This window comes from Propithecus coquereli, unplaced genomic scaffold, assembly GCF_000956105.1.
Source record: "Propithecus coquereli isolate 6110/MARCELLA unplaced genomic scaffold, Pcoq_1.0 Scaffold114, whole genome shotgun sequence".
Classification (NCBI taxonomy): Eukaryota; Metazoa; Chordata; class Mammalia; order Primates; family Indriidae; genus Propithecus; species Propithecus coquereli.
The window spans coordinates 2,301,327-2,307,801 of NW_012135414.1; positions in this window are offsets into that span (position 1 = coordinate 2,301,327).

Genomic DNA, 6,475 nt, shown 5'->3' on the forward strand with positions numbered 1-6,475 from the left:
TAAGATTTCTGAAGCAGCCAAGAAGATAGCCATGTGACAAGGTACTAACTTCCAGAGAGTTTAGAGCTATACTAACAAAGCAGCCACTCACCTATCTGGCTATTTAAATTTAAATTAAATAAAATTAAATAAACTTTAAAATTCAGTCCCTCAGTCTCCCTAACTACATTGCAAATGTTTAATAGCCACACGTAGCTAATGGCTATTACAGCACAGGTAGAGAACATTTCCATCATTGCAGAAAGTTCTATTGGGCAGCGTTGGAGTAAAGAGAAATAAGGCTTAGACAAATAGCTAACAAAAAATAAACCCTTTTCAAATCTTTAAAGAGCTGCCACATTGAAGAAGTAGATTTCTTTCATATTGTTTCAAAGAGCAGAACTAAGGGGGAAAATGAGTAGATGAGCAAGACAGATTTCAGGTCAACAACTCTCTAGTAACTAAAGCCAGACAGCAGTAGAATGGGCAGCCTCCACCTCAGAAGGAGATAACCCATTCCATTCAGTAGATCCGGTCCAACAAAGACCTACTTGATCATTGCTCAGAGAAAAGTGGAACTATAAGTCTTGTAGTAAAATACACACAAACACACATAAACAACTAAATGCCTTCTAAGTATCTAGTTTTATGTCTATTATTTTAAGAAAAAAAACAACTTACAAGTAAGATAAAGGCAAGTCACAAATGGAATTTTAAAAGTCACTATGACCACAAGTAGATTGTGGAGCAGACAAGAAAAATTAAAGCATGTAAGTATAGGGAATTTAGTCAAAAGTAATGGTGGTTAGCTGGGGGTTAATTACTGATGGCAGGGGCTACCATGAATGTAATAATTTATAAGCAGGAAAAAAATAGAAATTTTGGTAGGAATAGTTTCAATCATGAAGAGTAGGAGAACTTTGATATGGGTTTCTTTATATTCTCTGTTGGAATACTGGGCCGTCTGGGAATAACAATTTTATGTTCTCAGAACTTTGGTCCCCCATCTCATCCTCCTGCCATTTAAGTCATCCTTCTCACCTTTTTTTTTTTTTTTTTTTTTTTTTTTTTTTGAGACAGAGTCTCACTCTGTTGCCCTGGCTAGAGTGCCGTGGCGTCAGCCTAGCTCACAGCAACCTCAAACTCCTGGGCTCAAGTGATCCTTCTGCCTCAGCCTCCTGAGTAGCTGGGACTATAGGCATATGCCACCATGCCCTGCTAATTTTTTCTATATATTTACTAGTCGTCCAGCTAATTTCTTTCTATTTTCTTTTAGTAGAGATGGGGTCTCACTCTTGCTCAGGCTGGTCTTGAACTCCTGAGCTCAAACGATCCACCCACCTCGGCTTCCCAGAGTGCTAGGATTACAAGTATGAGCCACCGCGCCCAGTCTCTCACCTCCTATTAATAACACTCAGCTTCCTTCCTGAGGTCTCTTCATCGTCATAGGAGTGACTCTCTCCTATCATCATTCTCCAGTCTATATACAGAATGCCAAAAGGTGTTGTCTGTTAAACTTCTATCCTAGCTATGAGTTTCCCCATCCTCATCTTTCACCTCAAATGTATTTCATTTGATTATACTGTAATACACCTGGGTGACTATGTGCACTGTCAATGAGCAATAATATTTTTAAGAAAAAATTTTTCTAAGCAATAGGTCTCAACAGTGGGCTTAAAATATTCAGTAAACCACACTGTAAACAGATGTGCTGTCATCCAGACTTTGTCACTCAATTCATAGAGCACAGTGTAAATTTAGCATAATTCTTAAGGGCCCTAGGATTTTCAGAATGTTCAACGAGGCATTAACCTCCCCTCTCTACCTTTGAAAGTCCCAGATGGCATCTTCTCCAATAGAAGCCTGTTTCATCTACATTGAAAATCTGTTGTTTAGTGTAGGCACCTTCGTCAGTGATCTTAGCCAGATCTTCTGGATGACTTGCTGCATCTTCTATATCAGCATTTGCTGCTTCACCTTGCACTTTTACGTTATGGAGATGGCATCTTTCCTTAAACTTCGTGAACCCCTGTCTTCAAGCTTCCAACTTTTCTTCTGTGGCTTCTTCACCTCTCTCAGCTTTCATAGAGTTGAAGAGAGTTAAGGTATTGCTCTGAATTAAGCTTTAGCCTAAGGAAATATTGTAGCTGGTTTGGTTTTCTATCCAGCCACTCAAACTTTCTCCATATTAGCAACAAGGCTGTTTTGTTTTCTGATCATTCATGTGTTCACTGGAGTAGAACTTTTAATTTCCTTCAAGAACTTTTCCTTTACATTCACAACTTGGGTAACTGGCACAAAAGCCTAGGTTGTGGCCCATCTTGGTTTTCAACATGCCTTCCTCACTAAGCTAAACCATTTCTAGCTTTCGATTTCAAGTGAGAGATGTGCAATTCTTCCTTTCACTTGAACACTTAGAGGCCATTGTAGGGTTATTAATTGGCCTAATTTCAATATTGTTGTGTTTCACGGAATACAGAAGCCCAAGGAGAAGGGAGAGAGAAGGGAACCGGCTGGTGGAACAGTCAGAATATGCACAATATTTATGCATTAAGTTTGCCATCTTATATGGGCATGGTTCAAGGCACCCCAAAACAATTACAGTAATATCAAAGATCACTGATCACAGACAACTGTAAGATATAATAATGAAAAAGTATGAAATATTGCAATTTCAAAATGTGATACAGAGATAAAAAGTGAATACATGCTGCTGGAAAATGGTGCCAATAGACTGGCTCAATGCAGATTTGCCACAAACCTTCAATTTGCAAAAAACACTGTTATCTGCAGAGCTGAATAACATGAGGCACGACTGTATTGATTTATGGTTCTGTGATCTGTGCATTTTAGGGTATGTGATAACATTCAGGCATACACATATGATAACATCTATTGTCTGTAAATACTTAGAAATCTCACACCAGAATTATGAAATTCACTATACAGTGCCTAGCACAACACCAAGCTTAAATGGTCACTCAGTAGACTCTACAATAATGGCCATGTCATGCTTCTGGATGCAGGATCTTGGGAGAAGACACTGAAGTAGATGTGAATTTGAGAACTTTTTGTCTTATAGGAAAAATAACAGAAAATAAGCATCTTTTACTGTATCAGAGGAAGAATATTTAATTACAAGGAAAGGTTAAAGCTGTGATGAAAGCAAGCACAATGGAGTTTAAAAAGTTAACCTGGGGCCTTCTGATTTCAAGATTGTTCTTTTTTTAAGCACCAAAGGAGGCAAGAAAAGCTTCATCTTTCTCTGCTGCATCCCTTTTAATAAAAGGATTTGTTCTGTAGAATTTGGATTCAGTCAAAAGGCCACACACTTAAGGACCTAGAAGGCCACAGGTTCCCCACCCTTGGAAGTGTGATAGAAGAGGAAGGAAGGCAGAAGTGGACCATGCAGAATAAATAATTGAAGCCTAGCCTTTTAAAACTTTGAGGTCTTACCAAAGAGAAAGGAGGAAAAAGAGAGGATTTCAACATAAGAGTGTTAAAGGTGGAAAAGAGCCAGAAAGGGCTGTGGGCTTAAAAAAAAAAAAATAGTGAAGAAGCAGTGGTGTATGTTGGCAAAGTGAGGTGTAGAGTTGAAAGGAGGGAGAGAATTTATAGTAGAGGAAGTTGGTGTGAAGTTTTCCTCTAAAGATGCCCAGCAGAGCAAAGAAGGAATGAAGGTAAAGCCCACTGGGAATAAGGCAGGGCTGGGACTGAAATAGCATGGGAGAAAGCAACAGAGCCCAAAATAAGAAATTATTTTCTTTTTAAAAATTAACTAGCCATATTTTCTTGTTTGGGACCAAAGGCAACTGCAGAGTTTAAGGGTCTTTAACATAAATTATAGAGATCCCAATCCTTGCAACTGGCTTTGGCCCAAGATAACACAAATTATGAATTAGTCAGTTTCTGACACAAGTACCAAATACCATTTTAGCACTGATTTTAGAGGAGAAATCATATTAACCAATTGCTATGTTGTAAAAATACTCCCCTGAATTAAACAGCTTTAGCTTTCTCTATCAGCCTTGGGGTAAATATGGAAACTTTATAGTTACATTCAGAAAATAGTTAGTAACCTAAATGGTGAAACTGTGTATACTATATACAGTATTGTCTTTGTATACTGTAGCCCAAGACCCGCCCCCACAAGAAATATTTTACTTGGTTCAGGATACGTAAAACAGGTTAAAGAGCTTCGGAGAAAAAAGTTAAGGTTAAAAATAAGACAATAAGGTGAGGGAGAGGAAAAGTGGAAGTTCTATGCTACTGATATTGAAGAACTGAGGCATTTATAATCCAGAATTCAATAAAGTCAGTGAAAGAAAAATGGCACAAAAGCAAGTCAAAGAGAAAGACTCAACACTGCATAACTAATCTTGATAGCCTCACTTTGGGTTTTAAACTAAATACTGAAGCAGATTTTTCAACCTTTCTATTTTTAAAATTTTTTTATTTTTAAAAATTCAACAAAATTATACTTATATCACTTGATAGCTGCAGTTACGCCACTTTAAAAGACTATAAAAATTAGCAGGTCAGTGCCTGATTTTTTTGGCAAAGATTGAATGGTAGACAGTAATGTTAGATACAGATAACCTTGCTTTTAAGGGGCCCACTACTTTTCCGGCTACGAGATCAACGACGGCTCCATTCTACCCACTCCCATTGCTCCCTAAAACCTACCCTTCATGGTCCACACAGGCCTCTGGACAGACCTTATGTCTGGGGTTTGGCCATGTCTACCTTCCCACCCTATGTGGATCTTTCTCCTTCCCTCTAAAGTCTCCTGGTTCTCCAAAGTCTAACTTGGCACGTTTCCTTCCTCAGTTACTCCAGTCAACAGACCTCCCTCCCTTCCCTTTCTGGGCCTCACCACCTCACTCACTCCTGGTTTTCTGCCCCGGCCCCTTTCCATCTCTACCCGAGCTCTCCAGGGCCTTAGCCCTGCCCCACGAAGTTCTCCCAGGAGCTCTCTCCCCACCTGCCTCCACTTAGCCACAAACTATGTATTCAGCGTCTGTTTTGCGCTTCGTGCCATAGCGACACCAGCTCGGAAGCCTGCTCAGAGACCCCTCTTCCCAGAAGCCCTCCCGGAGCTCTGGTTCCCCAAATGTCCTCGCGCCGCGATCCTCAAAGGCCGCTCTTCTCTCCCTCCTGGCCGCAGCGGCAGGCGGGCGAGTGGGGATGGGCGGTGACTCACCGGAGGGCCGGCCGGCCTGGGGGCCGGAATGCGCTCACTTCCTCGCCGCGCGCACCTGCCCGCGATGCTGGAGCATCGCCCGGCTGGGCCTCCGGCGGATGTTTTCCTTGTCCCCGCGCAGGCGGTGCGCGCCAGCCGCCCCCTCCCGGTCCCACGCGCCATCCGCCGCCCCAAACGGCTGCTCCTCCAGGACTTAGCGGGTTGGCCCCCGACCACTGACACCCTCCCTAGCAGGCATGTACATGTGTCCGCGCAGCTCCCCCAATTCTGGAAGATGCATCCTGGCTCAGCCCAGCCCCTCTCCAAAAGCCCCTACCCCCGCCCCCATTTACCTACGTCATCTTCATCACAGGCGGCTAACCCCCACTTCTGTCCCCACTACCTCACACACACCAACGCTCACTGGGCCCCCTTCACCTTCGGCATCGCCACCACCCTCTCGGTGCTCCCTGACTCCCCACTCACGCCCCCCTCATCGGGCTGGCTCCAGCTTGCAGAAGGGAGTCCAAGGTCTAGCCTTCCAGGGTGACCGCAGGACCCCTTCCCAAAGAGGCAGCAACAGGGATGCTGACGCTGACAAGACCTCTAGGCCCTGGTGCTAGGCAAGCCCTTCTAATCCACCTGCTCCGCTGAGAGGAGTCCAAGGCCATGCCTCCCACACACCAGCCTACTTTAGGGTGCCCTGCTTCAATTGTGAGTTTTCCTGGGTTTTTTTCCCCCTTGGCACTTCTCTGAAATGGAAAGGTATCAGACCTGACTAGGGCAAATGTGTGCTACATCCTGCAGCTCCATTCACCTAAGCTGTCTTCTTGGAAGAGGTCAGCTAGGGAGTCTGAGGTGCACTGACTGTGATTTCTGAATGGTGAAGAGGTGACAGGCAGGGTGGCCCTCTGAAAAAGTCTGCCTCTAGTTATATCTGAAGCACTAGGTGACATGGAGCAAGTCTTGCTGTAAATGGGACCGGAAACTTAGAAGGAAAAAGAGAATAAAGCCAAAGTGATTGGCCCTGTGGATAGGAGGGTGAATAGCTGGAACATGGGTCTTTGAAGTGTGGAAAAGTGAAAGAAATCCAGTCTGGCCTGAGTCTTTAGTGCCAGAGATGGCTAGCATTAACTAGCAAGATCAGAAAGGAGAACTTGAGATTTCACATGAGCGAGGATGGGCAGAAATGGACCAAATCCTAGTAAGAAAAAGCAGGAGACCTGAAGTTAGCCGGAAGGATGTTGAGAAAATGATAGCTCTTCCCAGGGTAAAGATGAGGGTACTGATCTGGGGAGTGCAAGCTTATCAGCA